The 19,209-nt window shown below is 40.6% G+C and overlaps 1 protein-coding gene across 1 annotated transcript in view; it reads left to right on the top strand.

Annotated features, from left to right (window-relative positions):
- Window positions 1-19,209, top strand: part of MORN3 (MORN repeat containing 3) — a 273,245-nt gene that overhangs the window by 793 nt on the left and 253,243 nt on the right. The gene's annotated exons all lie outside the window — the stretch shown is intronic.

Below are 19,209 nucleotides of genomic sequence, written 5' to 3' on the forward strand. Positions count from 1 at the left end.
AGCATAGAAGCAGCACCCTCTACCGTGCAGCATGGAGCCGTTCGCGCTGATTTCGCAGTGCTGAACAAGCTGCTGGTGCTAAAAATCCCATTACAAAAAATGGGGTCACCCAAATTGGTCTTGGACCTGGGTATAGTCTGGTACAAAAGACAGTGGTCCTAAACCTTATTTTTGAAAAGGAGATCAATCAGTAACCCTTCGGTATTTCAGTAAATCATTTCTCGAGCATGCGAAAGGACACTAAGTCTGCTCATAATACTTAATAAATTATTCAAACAAAGAACAGAGAAAGTGCAACAAACCAAATTCTAACTCACCATGTATTTTATTTTCATGTCAAATGGCGAGGCAAACGAATTGCTATACACTCTATGTTAATATTTACGTGTACGGGTTGCTCCAAGCGGAACGTGCGAGAAAGGAGGAGTGCTCAAGTGTGGAGTGATGAAAAGGAATCACCGTCCTTTATGGCCTGGCCACGTTATAGATAAGCAATTTACAATTACAATTTTTTACATAGAGATATATTTCCATGTGGCACGTTGGATATGGAGGTTGGGGTCCAGGCCTTTTATTGGAAGGGCATCGACGTTTCGACCCGTCTTGGGGCCATAAGGGTAAGTTAGACCTTGGCTATGCAGGTCTTCTTCAGGACGGAGTAGGGCAACCCAGGGCAGGGTGATGGGCCTTCGTAGTGACCCCCTCTGTGGTTCACGGGCTGTGGATCGAATCCAATTCCCAAAGGTGGCGGTCCAAGTAATCCTGTGGCCGTACTGCCAAAACCTAGGTAGGTTCGCGTGTACACTGATGTGTAATCTTCAATTATTTCAAACGATCAATCTGGACAGTGGATAGAGGGTGGTCCGCGTAGATCCCACTATGCGGACCACCGGATTACTTGGACCGCCATCTTTGGGAATTGGATTCGATCCACACCCCGCAAACCACAGAGGGGGGCACTACGAAGGCCAATCACCCTGCCCTGGGTTGCCCCACTCCGTCCTGAAGAAGACCCGCATAGCCAAGGTCTAACTTACCCTTATGGCCCCAAGACGGGTCAAAACGTGGACGCCCTTCCAATAAAAGGCCTGGACCCCAACCTCCATATCCAACGTGCCACATGGGAATATATTTCTATGTAAAAAATTGTAATAGTAAATTGCTTATCTATAACGTGGCCAGGCCATAAAGGACGGTGATTAACAACCAGTCCGCCCATTCTCAATTGTACCACTGTTTTTTCCTTATGTCACTACTTTGAATTCTTTTCCTTTTCATCACTCCACACTTGAGCACTCCTCCTTTCTCGCACGTTCCGCTTGGAGCAACCCGTACACGTAAATATTAACGTAGAGTGTATAGCAATTCGTTTGCCTCGCCATTTGACATGAAAATAAAATACATGGTGAGTTAGAATTTGGTTTGTTGCACTTTCTCTGTTCTTTGTTTGAATAATTTATTAAGTATTATGAGCAGACTTAGTGTCCTTTCGCATGCTCGAGAAATGATTTACTGAAATACCAAAGGGTTACTGATTGATCTCCTTTTCAAAAATAAGGTTTAGGACCACTGTCTTTTGTACCCGGTGCTAAAAATCAGTGTGACGTGCTAATTCCACCCGCCCGTGGAACTCCACAGAGTTTTCATTTAACTTCGGGGATTTCCGCAGAGTGAAACTCCACGAGTTCCGCCCACCCCTAGTGGAGACCTCCATAGCTGTCAGCTCACTCTCGTTCGGCAGATGCAGAGTGAGACTAAATTGTACTGTTAGTGCATTTCTATAGCGCTTACTACCCCTGATGTTGAAGGGCTTTACATCAGGTAGCACGCTTCGCCATAATCCAAGGTTAGTGGTTAATCCAGTGGCTGTTGTTGGTTATTGGGATTAGTTTTGTGCTCTCGAGAACACCACGCCATTCATTTACTCCAGTGTCTGGTGGATTAAATTAGGTGTGATCACTGGGGGGAAGAAGTGTATGTGAGTCCAGATGGTAGATAAGCTAGAGGATACTAGGTTTTGCTAGGTTGTAGGGTTTGAATTTCAAGGAATGACCAGTTGTGATCTTTCAGATGAGGTGTGGGCAATTTGCAGAAATACAGAAATAGATATTAAGGCACATATGCACATGACTCAGAGTAGGCTGTACTCAGAGAGAGAAGACATTCCGTGGATGGAAATTAATGGGACAGTCTTTCAAAGAAAAAAGGAGAGGCGACAATTGTGCTGCAGGACCTTGAAACTCTCACCTAAGGAGTGAGACTTCAAGTGTTGGAATCTGAGCATTTTTAGAACCACGCTACAAATATTCAGCAGCACACAAACATGTAGACAAGTATTAGAAAGCTCCAACAAGGAGCATACTTCGTTGGTCCAAATGAGAGCTCACCAACATTCACCTAGAATGAATTAGAGGCAATAGCATCCTTCTCCCGCATTAGAGAGCTGACCAGGACTGAATTATCGCTGAGGTGGCACAAAAGCAAGCTCCTGTATCTTCCGTAGAGACCTAATGGATCTCGAAAGGCGACCAAGAGGACATGCAAAGTTGCAAACTCAATGACAAGCTTACCCAAGGCTGTCTCTGATGGACACTCAGCTAGAACATTGTGTATTTGCTCCTACAGTGACAGGATTTACACTTGAATGCCAATTCAGGTTTTTAGCACTTATGGTCTAGAGACTCTAGACAGGATTGGATTGTAAAAAACTCTGTACAAGTGTGCAAATAATTATTTTCAAAATGTGCAGGATTACTGAATAAATTCTCAAAATTCATGAAGTGTACAGAATTTCCCCAACAATAAATTAATTGAGCCATATTCACAAAGATAAATCCAGTTGTAATCATATGTTTAGAACCGGGTGTACCTTTTTTATGCTTGTCAAGAATTCACAAAGGGATTCCTGACAGACAGAAACCCGTTTATGGTTGCATGAGCAGAGATCGCAAATAGCTGTAAATTCCACTCAAGCAGTGGTAAAGTGGTCTGCCTTGGAGGTTTGGGAGCAAACTCGTAGGTTTGTGGGCAGTCGTAAACTCCTATCCATCCCCTTTTATAGTAGAATGTGACGCAGCGGGATTAGGATCACACTGGGAATGTCAAATAGCATTCCCAGAAGTACACCAGGAACCCTGTGCCTGGTGCAGCTTTTCAGATGTACTTCTGGGAATGCCTGTGAATTCAGAAAATTGCATCAAGGGGGAGGCGGAGAGCTCCATCCATACTTTTCTGACTTTCTTTGTGAATTGAGCCCATTTTACTTCCCCTCATCTGTAAAACATTTTCTCCAAACCATCATCAAAGTGCACTAGGATTTTCCGAGATATGGAAGAAGAAGTTGGATCGGGAAGGGAGGGGATGTGGTCCAATGGCCAGAGCTGCTGACTTTGGAATTGAGGAACCAGGTACGAGTCCTGGCGTTGGCTCAGCATCCTGTGATTCTGGGCAAATACCTTAATCTCCCAGTCACTAAAAAGAAACTGACCTTGTGTAATGTAATCTGGTGCTCATCTAAAGCGCACTGATACCTTTGGGACAAGTTTACACTACATAAAACTGCAAAAAATGGACTCAACTAAAAGGAATGATTTTGTAAAAATTAAAATGTCGGATAAAATGTATATGGCATTTCTATTCGAGGCCTTATCACAAACTCCAAACTAATTAACTGTGTGTAAAAGCAGCCGCAGCTTGCAGCCACAAAAGCCACAAAAGCCACAAAAGCGTTGATTCTTAGACTTGGAAGCTTTGCGTTGGATAACGGCAACCCCTATTAGGAATCCCAAGAGAAGATTTAACGTTGCGTTTGTGCCACAAAAATGATGCAGACCAGCACAAACTGTTTTTTATTAATTTACTTTCCAGTGCAAAACGTGTTTTGTGCTGGAAAGTAGTCTGAAAGTAATGCACCCCAGCGTAAAACACTGCTTTGCGTTACTTAGCGTTAAGTGGGCATTCAATGCAATTGATAGAGATCAGGGTACCTAAAATAAACCCATTTCCACGGATAGAGTAATTTCACAGTTACACGCACATACATTCATCATACGCTAGGGCCCATTTCACTAACATACGCTCAAATACTCTACCAGTAAAAGACCTGTAGGAAGAAAACCCTGCATCTATATCTAGGACGATAGGACCTGATTATAGTGGTTGTCCTTAAACATACTCTATACAATCTATACAATAATGATCAAAATGTACACAATAATTGACAAGAAAGAATATTCAACACCATGTTTAAAAGTTATATTGCTTTATCTAAAATTAGTCAAAGTAAATCAATCAGAATAAATCATTTCTCATAGTTACCTATTCTAACTAAGTGTCAGAACGGGTCAGGACAAGTCTCTCGGTAAAGTCTCTCAGGACGAAGTCCCTCAGCATCGATCCTCAGCAACGCAAGTTCACGCAGCAAAGGTAAAATGGCAAGTGGCAAAGCCCTCCCTAAGCTAACAATTCTTATAATGAAAAATACAATGGAAACACACATAAAGCTGGCAGAATAAACTGTATCACTGAGCAGAGCGAGAAGGAAGGGATGTAACATTGCTACATCTAGAAATCTTCGCTCAGGAAAAGTCACAAGACGTGAACTACGGAACAGGAACCAAGAAACTATCAAAGTATCCAACTTGTTCAACTTCCCTCGACAGCCGGGCCACAGTACATTGTTCGTTTCTGAAGCTCCTTTGTTTGCCAAGGACGTTCCATTTCTTTTTGGAGATCCTCCAAACTGCTGATGTCCTCATGGAAATTTACAATAAGGACCATGGTCAGTTGTCTTCGACCTTTTTCCAGCAGGGGTCTCCCTTTCCACATCACAGAATATGCCACAGCCAGGCCTCGAAATACTGTCAGCTCGATTAAGGCCTTCATAGGCCACAATAGACCATCTTAATTAAAGAGACAAAATAAACGTTACTACAGCATAATGATTAAACAGTGTTAACCCCACTAATACCCTTATGTGTATGTATTTATCTAGCTTTGCGACATAAAAAGCATTAATTCAGACAACGTTTTGTGCTTTAAATAAGTAGCACACAGCAACGTTTAAACATGAAAACTTGCACGTTATTATTAAACAGAAACAGCACAAATAAGCTAACCCTCGTATAACTTTCTCTTATGTTAGAACAAACGAATTGATTAATAGAATCACACTTACACAAGACAAATAATTAATTGTTAATTATTAATAAATTAATAAAACGCATAGACATGCCAGAGCTTCAAAAGCCCATGAATTTTCTAAAAGAAAACTCTGCTCCAGCAATCCCCCCTTTGGTGATTTTATCACCAAATAAACCCAAAAAAAAAAAAAATTAGTGAAAATTTAGTCCCATTTTAGGAAAAATCAGAAATGTCTTTTCCCTTTATACAACATTAAACACTAGTCACTCTTTCATCATCTCTCTTAGTCTCTAAGTAAACACTCTCCCTCAATTCTTCTAATTCAATTTCTTGAGGTTCTCTTTTCAACTTCTTATTTTTCTTTTCCTTATTCAATTTCTTTCTCCCTCCCCTGTTTTTACAACACACACACACCAATCTCATTATCAATAAAGCCACAATTATACAAGACAAGGGAAACAATATTCTACCTATAAAAGTACTACCTATTTTTGCAATAAAATCTTTAACAGCTATCATTTTATTAGCTATTTTAGTCCACAAACTCCCAGCTTCAAGTGGTACTAATTCTTCATGTAAATCAGTAATATTTTTGATATAGACCTTCAGGTCTTTACTTTCGTCAGGAATGTAAGTACAACAATGTTGAACTTTCAAAATTCCACAGACTCCACCCTCCTTGGCCAATAGAATATCAAGGGCAAGTCGATTTTGCATAGACATGGCACGTACGGCACTTAATTCCGTATTCACCAAAAGAAACCCTCCTGCGGTATTTGTCGATAAGCGATCAACCACTGTGGACAGTTTCCGAATTCCATAAGCATTTAAAGAAATTCCCACTGCTGGAATCAAAACCCCAAAAATATCACCCACAATTTCAGACCAAGTTTCTCTCTTAAAACGTGTTAATAAGTTAATATCTTCTACATCTCTCATTTTATCTGTATGAAAAATCTTAGGAAAAACCAGGCCCACATAACACGTGCCATACCAATGGTCAGGCAACTTGTAATAAGCCTTGTTCCCACAAACATAGTACACTCCTGGAAAAATCGTATCTTCTCCACCTCTGAAACCCCAACCTGTCGCAATGAAGTATGTATCATGGCACTCACTAGTTCCCACAAAATATGTATCATATTGGGATTTCCTTCTGGTAATGCAAAGTTTACCCTTCTGCGGCGCATCTAGAGCTAAAGTTGGACTAGCCCCATTCTTCAATTCTTTTCCCATCTCAATGTCCCAAATTGTCTCACTCACTTCATATTTTCCCCCTTTCTCATGCATGCTCACTCTCCTTTCTTCTACCATATCCAGGAAAGCTCTCTCCTCTTCTTTCAAACTGCAAGTTAAATTATTCTTAAAAATATAATCTAATGTTAATCCTTTTTCTTCAATAAAAATCTCACCAAAAGTGTTAGCTTCTTTAGCTGGATTCAGCTCTTTGTTCATTGGCAAGTGCCCAAAAATACTATCTCTGTTAGACATCCTATAATCTATTTTCCCTAACAAATAAAAAACACTACTTAAAATACTACAAGAAATACCATATGTAGCTGGTAAATGGTGATAAGTAACACCCTCTGAAACAGATGCAGGTAATTGCATACAGACGTAGCAATCCCTTACTTCCATTGTCTTCACATATTCATATAACAGTTTAGAAAAAACATTACTAGAAAAATTATTAATTGACCTATCTTTGTGTATGTAACTACTACTTCTAATTGGAACTACTTCTTGTGAATTCTTCTCTACATTTGTCACATTCTCTATATTCATTCCAAATTCTACTCTAAAAGTAACTAATAAAACTAAAACACCCCATAGAAGCATTAATAATCCAGTACAACAGCAGCACATTCTACACCACCTCTTAAAGAAGGCACATCTATTTCTATTATCCTCTATGTTAGCCATTTCAGTTTAGCCTCTACTACTCCACTACTGTTTGAACTTCTTCAATTCTTCAACAATTCTTCAGCTTTCAGTTTATCCAAATGATCTCCTCATTCACTTGATCCAAGTGAATCCTTCTTTCACTCAGTTTGGATACTTGTCATTCTTCACTTCAATTTCTTCAACATCAAATTGTATCAGATCTCCAACGTCGGAATCCTCAGTACTCGACTCTTCTCCAATGTCAGTCAAGAGTACTTTCAGAATTTCACCAGTATCTTCCTCAACCACTTCTCTCAAGACCACTTCCGGATTATCTCGAGTCACTGTTTCTTCTTTTCCTTCTTCAGACAGTGTCACATAAGACCATTCCGGTGATCTGTACTTTTGGTTGGGTCTTTTAATTCTTCTTATTTCTACTGGTTCTTTTGATTTCTTTGATTCTTCTCCTTCAGCCTTTGAAGTTTGACTTGATATTTCATTTACTTGTTCAGCTTTCGATGAATTTGCTCTTATTACTCTGTATCTCACCCTTTTAACTCGGTTGTTAGGCCAACGATCTCCTTTCACAACCTTTTTCGGCCTTAATTCTTTAACACTCTTCTCTCCAATCGAAGTTCTCTTTCTCAGAACTCGACCCTCTGTTTGTTCATTTTCATCATCCGATTCAAGTGCCTCTTGTTTCCGTTTTCCAGCAGCTTTCTTCTTCTCCACAGATTTTTTCACCACTGTTTGAGACTTCCCTACTTCTGTCCCTCCTCGGGTCTCCGACACGCAATCTTCTTGCTGTCTACTTGTCCCTTCACCTAGCTCCTCATCAATGTTCCCTACACCTCCTCGGGGGTCTTCCGCAATCTGTCCCTCTCTATCTTCTTCTGACCCTGTTTCTTCAAGAATAATCTCAAGTGGTTCTTCAATCTCCTCCTCTTCTGATTCAGGAGTAATCTCTGTGTGATTTCTTTTTTCTTTTCTTTTCCCTCCACTGCTACTTGAAACTTCAGGCTCTTTAACAGAATCTGATCTTTTCTCTGATACTCGCAGTGATTCTCTTGAAGCTCTCTCTGCTTCTTTTCTCACTGATTCCGTATCATCAGTATCTTCATCATCACTGGAATCTGACTCTTCAAAATACTCTTTTCCAGTTCCTTCTTTGGGGTTTGGAACTCTCAGAGTATGACTTGCATGTACCCAGTGCTTCACTCCAGCACACTTTACTGCAGTCGTCGTAGTCAGAATAACTTGTCTCGGCCTTCCCCACCTTGGAATCAAGCAATTTCTTCTCCTGTGAACTTTTATCCTCACCCAATCTCCTGGACTCAGATCATGGGCTTGCTTCTTCTCAAATGTGGTAGCTTCTTCTCCAACCTGGTGAAACACAGAATGAACTGCGTCAGCCAGGCCTTTACAGTAATCCAAAATCATGTCATCAGTTATTGACACCAACTTATTGACAGGCACGAATGCATGGCGCATAGCACGTCCCATGATTATTTCATGCGGGCTCAAACCAGTAGTTCTATCTGGAGTAGATCTCATAGTCATCAGAACTAGAGGTAACACATCTGGCCATTTCATGCCAGTGGCTAAACACATCTTTCCAATTCTATTCTTGATTGTGCCATTGATCTGCTCAACCACACCAGAAGCCTCTGGTCGGTATGCACAATGTAGCTTCTGCTGTATTTTCAATGCTTCACAAATTAAACCTATGAGTTCATTTTGAAAGTGTCTACCTCTGTCAGACTCAACTGTAACTGGAAACCCGTACCTAGGAATCAACTCCCTCAACAGTAATTTCGCCACTGTTAATCCATCATTTCTTCTAGTCGGGTAAGCTTCCACCCACCTTGAAAACAAACAGACTACCACTAGAACATACCTCAGTCTGTTCACTTGGGGCATCTCAATAAAATCAATCTGCATTCTTGTAAAAGGACCTCCTTCTCTGCCTATTGTTCCCAGACTCACCACTGTCTTTTTCCCAGTGTTAAATTGCTGACAAATTAAACACCTTTGACAAATGCTCTCTGCAATTGTCCTGAACTTTGCATTATACCAGGTCTGCTTGAACGACCTTACCATCGCATCCCTCCCCAGATGTCCCTGGCCATGATACATCCTTGCCATTGACGACAAGATTGAGTTAGGCATCACTGGTCTGCCATCTCTGTAGACCCAAACATGGTCTGTTTCTCTTGGAGCACATCCTGCTTTTACCCAATCTTGTTTCTCTTCTTCTCCTGCCTCATCTTGTAACTGCTTTACTTCATCCCACGTTTCTAGGACATTAGTAAACATCACAGAAAGAAAAGACATTTCCTCCATTCTGTCCCGATTAATTGACTGATTTGTCTTAGCACAATATTGCGCCACATCGTTGGCGTAACGGTTTCCATCCGTGATAAAATCATCCCCTGGACCATGGGCAGCACATTTTACAACAGCTAACTCCTCAGGCAGCTGTATCGCCTCAAGCAATTTTCCAATCAATTCAGCATTCTTTATCGGAGTTCCACCCGATGTCAAGAAACCTCTTTGCAGCCACAACTGGCCAAAGTCATGCACCACTCCAAATCCATACTGACTATCAGTCAACACGGTTGTCCTCAAATCTTTCCCAATCTCACAAGCTTTTGTCAATGCCACTAATTCAGCAACTTGCGCAGATTTCACTCCTTTCAATGGTGATGCTTCCATGACCTCTGAAACTTTGCACACTGCATATGCTGCACATAGTACACCATCATCATTCCTCAGGCATGATCCATCCACAAACAACACATGGTCATTCTCAGGTAAGGGAATATCCCTTATGTCTGGTCTCGGTTTCGTACAGTACTCAAGCACATCCAAACAATCATGATCATCTTCCATCTTCACACCCACATTTTCAATGTCTGGCAAAAGTGTCGCTGGATTCACATTCACACATCTCTCAAGAGTCACATTTGAAGCTCCCAGAATCACTTTTTCGTACTTAGTCAGCCGACTATGTGACATATGCTGAGTTCTGCTTCTTGTCAAAAGAATTGCCACATTGTGAGGTACGAATACCCTTACAGGATATCCCATTATGATTCCCTCACTCTGTTCCAGGCTTCTGCATGTTGCAGCCACAGATTTTAGACAACCTGGTAAACCCACAGCTACAGGGTCAAGTGTCGATGAGAAATATGCAATAGGCCTTCTCAATTGTCCATGTTTCTGGATTAACACTGAAAGTGCACATCCATTTCTCTCACTGCAGTACAATTCAAATTCTTTCTCATAGTCAGGCATACCCAAAGCTGGAGCCTCACACATTTTACTTTTGAGCTCTTCAAATGCTGCCAATTGTTCTGCATCCAGATCTAATGGATCTTTCATTTCACTTTTCGTCAGCTTAATCAGTGGCTTTGCTATCAGAGAAAAATTAATTATCCACTGACGACAATAACCCACCATACCCAGGAACATTCTCACTTCTCTCTGGGTTTTTGGAGCTTTCATTTCTCTGATTATTCTGATCCTGTCAGTAGTCACTTTCCTCAGACCTTTTTCAATATTGTGTCCAAGATAATGAACCTCTTTCTTGCAAAACTGCAATTTGGCTGGAGATACCTTTAATCCTCCATCTGCCAGATGATTCAGTAAAGCTATGGTATCTACTTCACAAGCTTCACGTGTCTTTGATGCCACCAGTAGGTCATCAATATACTGCACTAACACTGAGTTTTCGGGCATAATCAAACTCTCCAACGATTTCTTCAATAACTGATTGAATATCGAAGGACTTTCTGTATACCCCTGTGGGATTCGACACCATGCTAAGATACGCTGGCCAAACCTAAATGCAAAAATCGGCTGGCTGTCATGATGCAATGGAATTGAAAAGAACGCATGACACAAATCAATCACTGTATACCACTCAGCATCATGTGGAATTTGATACAGAATCACTGATGGATTTGGCACAATGGGACAACATGCCACCACAATTTGATTAACTTTTCTCAGATCTTGCACGATCCTAAATTTGCCATTGGGCTTTTTCAGTCCCATTATCGGTGAATTACACGGACTACTCAGTAGTTCTCTCAGAACTCCTTGCTGAATCATTTTCTCAATTATAGGAGTTATCCCTTCAATTATTTCTGGTGTCATTTTGTACTGAGGAATGTTAGGATATGTAATTCCCTCTTTCACTGCAATTTTCACTGGATCTACATTATTCATCAATCCCACATCCTCTCCTGTAAAATCCCAAACTGCTCTTTTCACTGTGTCTCTCAGCTCTTGAGGCAAATCCTCCGATTGAACACAGCAAATGCACCAATTAACTCATTTTCTCTATTTTCTAGAGTCATTCGGTACAAAACATCATCATCTGGTGTTTCAAAAGCTATTCCATCTGGTGTACAAAAAATTGTGCAATTCATCTTACACAATAAGTCCCTACCTAACAGGTTCACTGGACTCGTGTCACAGACAATAAATCTGTGCATGTCTGAAAATTTCCCTATCTGTACTCTTACTGGTTCAGTAAGACGTGTTCTGATTTGTGTATTGGCTACACCAACTACTTGGATTGCTTCATCCGAGAGAGGAAGATTTCTAACATCTGTTGACCTGACAGTTGATCTTGTCGCACCTGTGTCTACCAAAAAAGTAACACTCTCCTCATTTATTTTCCCATCCACAAATGGTCCTGCCTGGTCTATTTCTAGAGTTGCACCAAGTATGCACTCTTCCTCCTCTCTTCGGCACCGTCAATAATCACCCTCAGACTCACTCCCTTCACTCTTTAACAAGTACTGCTGTACTTTGTTAGAACGTCTTGGTTTGTTTACCTGCTCATCATTGAAGAATCCCGAGTCCTGATTGTACTTTTGTACCCCTCTATTCTGCGGCAAGGGCGGTTTTGGCTCCTGACTCTGTTGTCTCACAACTTTCTGTTGATGTTGCTGCTGGTTATTCCCTTCATTCTGCACCTGTTGATTTAAGGATTTACCCTCATTATTCAGTAATGGTGGATTAGGACATTCAGATCTCCAATGTCCCAGCTGGCCACAGTTGTGACAAGGGAACTTTTTCTTCGCTTCCTCAAGACTTCCTTTCCCCTTTCCTGCATATCTGGGTCTATTTCCTGCATTATTTCCTGGATTATTCGCCTGTTCCACTAACTGTGCTTCCTGTCTTTCTGCAACTTTCACCTGTGCCCACATTGCTTTCTCTTTCAGCTTTCTTTGTTTTGCTTCAATTTCATCACTGAAGTATTTTGCATGTCTCAGAATCTCATCTACTTTCTTGCTTTGCCAATCCACCGTGTGCTCACGAATTCTCTCACCAATTTCAGGTCTTAAACCATATACAAATCTGTATACAAAATGACTCAAATCCTTGTCACCCAGGTGTTCATTTCCACTGAATTGTTTAAATGCCAGTATCAGCCTTTCGTAAAAAGCATGAACTGATTCTTTTGCTTCCTGTTGTGTTCGATCTATCTTAACCCAGTCTGTCTCTTTTGGAGGAACTTTACTCTTCAGGTATACCATCACCTGATCATACTTTCTCATCACTTCTGGATCTGGTGCCCCTGTTCTCGGATCTCTTGGATACTCTTCAGTAGGCCAACTCACAACTATTTTACACTCAGTCCACAAGTCTGCTGGAACAATTATATCAAACAGACTATTCAGGTCAACCCACAGCACTTTTGACAACTTCACAAACCTATCTACCTGCCTATACCACTCGACGGGCTTTTCTCTCAATCGAGGGAAATCATTCGTAAATGATAAAATATCCTGTCTGGTCCATGGAACATGTACATATCCTCCTCCAGGTATTTCTCTCATGGGATAATGCTCCACTGGTTTCTCCTTTTCTCTCACTGGAAATGCTGAATAAGTTGTTCTATCTTCAGATTCCTCTCTTTTCTTATACCACCTATCCTTCCACTTTTCTACATCACCCCATCTTCGCAATAATGCCACCATTTCTTTAATCTGTCCTGTTCTACCAGAAGTATTCAAATTTTCAATGTCTTTCTCTGTGAAATCCATCCTGTAAGTTTTCTGCAAAACCTTTACTTTATCAATGTCAACTCCTTGCTCATTTGCTATCGCTCTTAGTCTATCATGAGTATTTCTTGCTCTCCATGTTATGCTTTTACACATAAACATTAATTCACCATCATGATGACTCTTCAGGATTTCTGTTGGAACTGTTCCTGTCACAAGCTCTTCTAATTCTATACGTAACTTAACCACATCAATAACTTGTGAATCCTTATCTTTTTTCTGAAGAACCTTCATCCAATCATTCAAATCATCAACCGTTATTTCAGCAGTTTTTCTCACTGGAACCACTTTTTTCTGCGGTTCTAAAATTGGCATCCCTGAACAACTGGGTTCACTAACATCCAATAGTTCACTACATGTGTCATGTCTTGTTTGTCTCAGGTCACTTCTTTCTGCTCTTTTATTTGAATCTCCTGAAGGACCAACTGAATTTGTCAAATTATTCCCAACATATGGAATCACCAATCCATTCTCACCTGCTCTCTGTTTGTCAAACACAGGCATAACTGGACCTATTGTTACAGGCACCGTAACAGCTTCCAGATTCTTTGTTAACTCCCTAATTTTCTCAGTCAGTTCTGTTGTATTTTTTGCTAATTTTCTGGCATTTTCCTCACTACTTCGATTCTCTCTCTCCCTGAAAGAACTATTACTTCTTGATTCAGGTGTCATTTTTTCTTTCTCAACTGTATCTCTTATCGGAGAAACAACTGGTGTACTCTCATCTGGTTCTGGTCTATATGGAGGTGGTCTCTTGTAAATCATGTCATTTAAGACCTCATCCTCATACTCTCCATATCTTCTCATATCTGACTCAGGAACCCTTTCTACAGAAGGAGCAGAAACTTCAACTGTTCTCATTGGATATAATCCCTCCGTCATATTAACATCTCGCCATCTTTTCATCCGATCATGATGTGTTTCACGATCATGTCTCCTCCCAAACATGTTCCTGTAATACCCTCCAGATCTTTGCTTTTCTCGCTCATGAACTTCCTCTTCCCATTCCACTAAAGCCTCGAACTGTGTAGGTCTCGGCTTCGGGTCCAGACATGCCATCTTTTCCCGTAAATTTCTCAACACGGCCAAATTAAATGAACCATGTTCTGGAAATGCTAGAACACCATCTTCTTTAGTATACCTAACCCAATTCTGCAACCATATACAGGTATGTAATCCATATTTCGCAACCATGAAGGATGCAGGTGTTTTCGCTGGAGGTAGCAACTCACCCTCTCTCGTTTTAACCTCTTTATCCTTGGTAAACCACTTTTTAACTTTCCCAAAGAATGTTTTTTTCTTTTTCTCCTCTTAATAATACATTTTAGCGCTTACTAAAACTCTCTACTCTTTCCGTATTATAAATATACAATACGAGTTTCTCAACCAATAGCAGCGCGACTCACACTAACGCACCAATCCTGGAGCGTCTACGTCACTAAACAGCTCTTCCAATCCCTGCGCGACTCACACTAACGCACTAATCCTAGCGCTATCCAATCAGAGCGCGGACCTTCTGACGTCAACAGCCGCTGCAGTCTCTGTCTCCTGTCTCTGTCACTCGTCTACCCCTCCTTTACAAAAACTCTTAGTAGACTTCGTGTCAAAATTTCTACAAAATCTATTAGTTACAACATAAAAACATCTCCATTGTCTGCTTCACTAACCACAGAATAGTAAAAGAGAGTCTATTTCTCAAGAATCAACAAACTTACATACATCTCATAACTGTTTCCTCTAGGACGTATCCAAAGAGTCTTACAATCAATAAATGTATATGCATTCACACACATTCATACAAGAAAAATATAGTACATACACACAGAATCCTGCTTCCCGAGAACAGCGCACAATCTGTCCTATTACAGAATTATAATTCACAACAACTAAGCAGCTTACCTCTGCCCAGTTCCTCAAACAAGCTCAGCGAATACCTATTACTCCTCCCGCAATAAGCTTTAACGGCAATCCTTACGGATCCCTGGGACTTAAGACCAGAGTTTCACAGATAACCTTCACTACGATACACACTCCTTATATACCAGAAATATTTTCTAGTAGTAACATACGATAATGTCACTAATTCCGAACCCAGACAATGTGAACGCGTAACTTCAATTGTCACACGTTATTCCTTACAATCCCGTCTTTCCCGAGAGCAGCATATACTTCCCTCTGCCCTACTACGGAACTGCTACAACAGCTTCCAAATTCCAGAAGCACTACATATAACTCAACATGACGACTCCAACATATAGTATTAGTACATATACCAATATCATCAAAAATAATTCAATAATCAATAAGCTAATATACAAGCAATCTTATCTTATCAGATCAAGACAACCATCTATAACCATCCTCTGCTACCAGAGAAATTGATAGAGATCAGGGTACCTAAAATAAACCCACTTCCACGGATAGAGTAATTTCACAGTTACACGCACATACATTCATCATACGCTAGGGCCCATTTCACTAACATACGCTCAAATACTCTACCAGTAAAAGACCTGTAGGAAGAAAACCCTGCATCTATATCTAGGACGATAGGACCTGATTATAGTGGTTGTCCTTAAACATACTCTATACAATCTATACAATAATGATCAAAATGTACACAATAATTGACAAGAAAGAATATTCAACACCATGTTTAAAAGTTATATTGCTTTATCTAAAATTAGTCAAAGTAAATCAATCAGAATAAATCATTTCTCATAGTTACCTATTCTAACTAAGTGTCAGAACGGGTCAGGACAAGTCTCTCGGTAAAGTCTCTCAGGACGAAGTCCCTCAGCATCGATCCTCAGCAACGCAAGTTCACGCAGCAAAGGTAAAATGGCAAGTGGCAAAGCCCTCCCTAAGCTAACAATTCTTATAATGAAAAATACAATGGAAACACACATAAAGCTGGCAGAATAAACTGTATCACTGAGCAGAGCGAGAAGGAAGGGATGTAACATTGCTACATCTAGAAATCTTCGCTCAGGAAAAGTCACAAGACGTGAACTACGGAACAGGAACCAAGAAACTATCAAAGTATCCAACTTGTTCAACTTCCCTCGACAGCCGGGCCACAGTACATTGTTCGTTTCTGAAGCTCCTTTGTTTGCCAAGGACGTTCCATTTCTTTTTGGAGATCCTCCAAACTGCTGATGTCCTCATGGAAATTTACAATAAGGACCATGGTCAGTTGTCTTCGACCTTTTTCCAGCAGGGGTCTCCCTTGCCACATCACAGAATATGCCACAGCCAGGCCTCGAAATACTGTCAGCTCGATTAAGGCCTTCATAGGCCACAATAGACCATCTTAATTAAAGAGACAAAATAAACGTTACTACAGCATAATGATTAAACAGTGTTAACCCCACTAATACCCTTATGTGTATGTATTTATCTAGCTTTGCGACATAAAAAGCATTAATTCAGACAACGTTTTGTGCTTTAAATAAATAGCACACAGCAACGTTTAAACATGAAAACTTGCACGTTATTATTAAACAGAAACAGCACAAATAAGCTAACCCTCGTATAACTTTCTCTTATGTTAGAACAAACGAATTGATTAATAGAATCACACTTACACAAGACAAATAATTAATTGTTAATTATTAATAAATTAATAAAACGCATAGACATGCCAGAGCTTCAAAAGCCCATGAATTTTCTAAAAGAAAACTCTGCTCCAGCACAATCACCCATGGTTTTTGATGCAAAACCCTATCTACTAACAATAGTAGACATTAAAAGGAGAAATGTTTTAACTTCTCATTTCTTTTCCAACTTTGCATGTGTGCTGCACTGTACAGCACACATACAAAGTAGAAAAAGTTTTTGAAGTTGTCTAGGCATAGTATTTTGCGGGCGCAGTCAGTGATGGTAAGCGCGGTGAGGCGGGGGGGGCCAGGTGACATACTACGGGTTAGTAAATATAAAATAAATAAATAAATAAAACCACTTACCTTGCGCTCGCCGCATCACCCCACCGCGCTTACCTGCATGGACCGCGCCTGGTATTTTGTACTGGAAGGGAATCCTTCCAGTACAAACCTATACTAGCCTCAAACACACACCCTTGCACTATGGCGCAAAGGTGTGTGCATGGTACTCGGCAGCAACATTCTGTGCCTGCACTAGGGAGAGTGGAGGAGAGTACTGCATTTCTGTAGAGATGGTGCTCTCATGCTCTCTCCTTGTCACGCAACGCAGCATTTTTGGCTGCTGCGCTGTGTTGGGTGACACTTTGATAAATCTGGCCCTGTAGTGAATGCAACTTGCCCCATGTATGGATGAGATTTATGAGGGTGGAACCTAACTATGAAACAGTGGAGCCCCATATTTGAGGAGGGAATTGCGATTCTCCTATTAACATGATCAGAGAATCTGGATTTCATTAAAGACACGGAGGCTAACATTATGCATTATCTTTAAATGCAGTCACAAGCAGTACATTATAAAGTAAAACAGTTCTAGAATGGAACAGACAGATAGTATGAAACGCATGAGCACCAAACAGACCGCCTCTTTTAAATGTGGAGGAATAACGAAAAGTTCCAAAAGGTGAGCTTCATCTTATTCTTGAAGATTCAGGATCCAATAATCCGGAAGGGGATAACGAACGGAAGTGAGGAAGAAACAAGGGTGGCGAGAAGAATACATTAAGAGGAGTTGTCTGAAAAGAAGGAGGAGCATGTTAAAGATGTTGAAATAACAGAGCATCAAACTGAATAATATAGCAGTACAATAAATAAATACAGGCAGAAGGTTAATACAAACAATCGGAATGATGCATTCAATAACAGAATAAGCAAGGAAAAGTCCGACCCAGGGAGGGACGGGAGGGATAATGTTAGCCTCCGTGTCTTTAATGAAATCCAGATTCTCTGATCATGTTAATAGGAGAATTGCAATTTCATTACAAGACCGAAGGCTACATTATGTATGTTGGTAGCCGTGTAGGACAATATTAGACATGTGCTCGATTGGTTTGCAATAGTGACGAGCAAAAGTAGATGCGTTGGACCATTCCTCTGCTTTAAGGATATCATCCAACTTACCACCAGACCAGAAGAACTTACTGACCATAGCACCTCTAAGAGAGTGGGCCTGGAATTTAGATGAGACAACGCCGGCAAGGTTCATAGCGGACTTGACCCATCTGGCAATGGAGGTAGAGCTAATGGGTTTGAATGGTTTCACAAAGGAAATAAGCAGTTGATTAGCATCATGAGGGTGAAGATCATTCATTCTGCTATCATATTCCTTCATACAGTCTACAACACAACGTTTTTTACACAGGTCGAAACGAGGATAAAAAATAGAATCTGACATAGTTTTGGTTCTTCTAACAATTTCAAATTTAACACCAAACATATCATAAGATCTATAAGATATATCAAGACATTTAATGTCGGAGACTCTATGGCAGGAAATTAAGCACAAGAGAGTTGCAAGTTTAATAGAAAGACATTTCCTAAAAAGAAAAGAATTATCAGGCCAAGATGAAAAAAGGTCTAAAATAGCCTTAACGTCCCACATGGACTGGTACTTAGGTCTAGGAGGTCTCTTCAACCTAATACTCTTCATGACTCTACAAACAATACATTTTTTACCTACTGTCTTACCATTGATGAGAGAATGACCAGCAGAGATAGCTGATCTGTAACAATTAATAGATCTATAGGAAAGACCCAAATTGAATTGTTCCACAAGAAAATGAACTATGTGTACGATAGGAGCCTCCACGGGATCCAAGTCCCTCTCCAGACACCAACGAAGCCATTTTCTCCAAATGTTGTTGTACCTATAGTGTGTTCCAGGGGCCCAAGATTCTCCGAGGAGAGATGCAGCTGATGACGAAAGGCCAGACAGTTTGTTGGATTTCCTGACACTTTCCAGGCAAGAAGGTTCAAATTCCCGGAAAGGATTAGGTGGTGTTCTTCTCTGTCTGTGTTTGTAACCAGACCCCTGACCGCTGGAATTAAGAAAGGAATGTTTGATGGCCAAAAGGGGGTTATCAGGATTAAGGAACATTGGTCCTGTCTCACTTTCTGCAGAACTCTTTGAATCATGGCAAAGGGAGGGAACGCGTAACCCCGAA

Source organism: Triturus cristatus, chromosome 11, assembly GCF_964204655.1.
Source record: "Triturus cristatus chromosome 11, aTriCri1.1, whole genome shotgun sequence".
In the NCBI taxonomy this organism is placed as follows: Eukaryota; Metazoa; Chordata; class Amphibia; order Caudata; family Salamandridae; genus Triturus; species Triturus cristatus.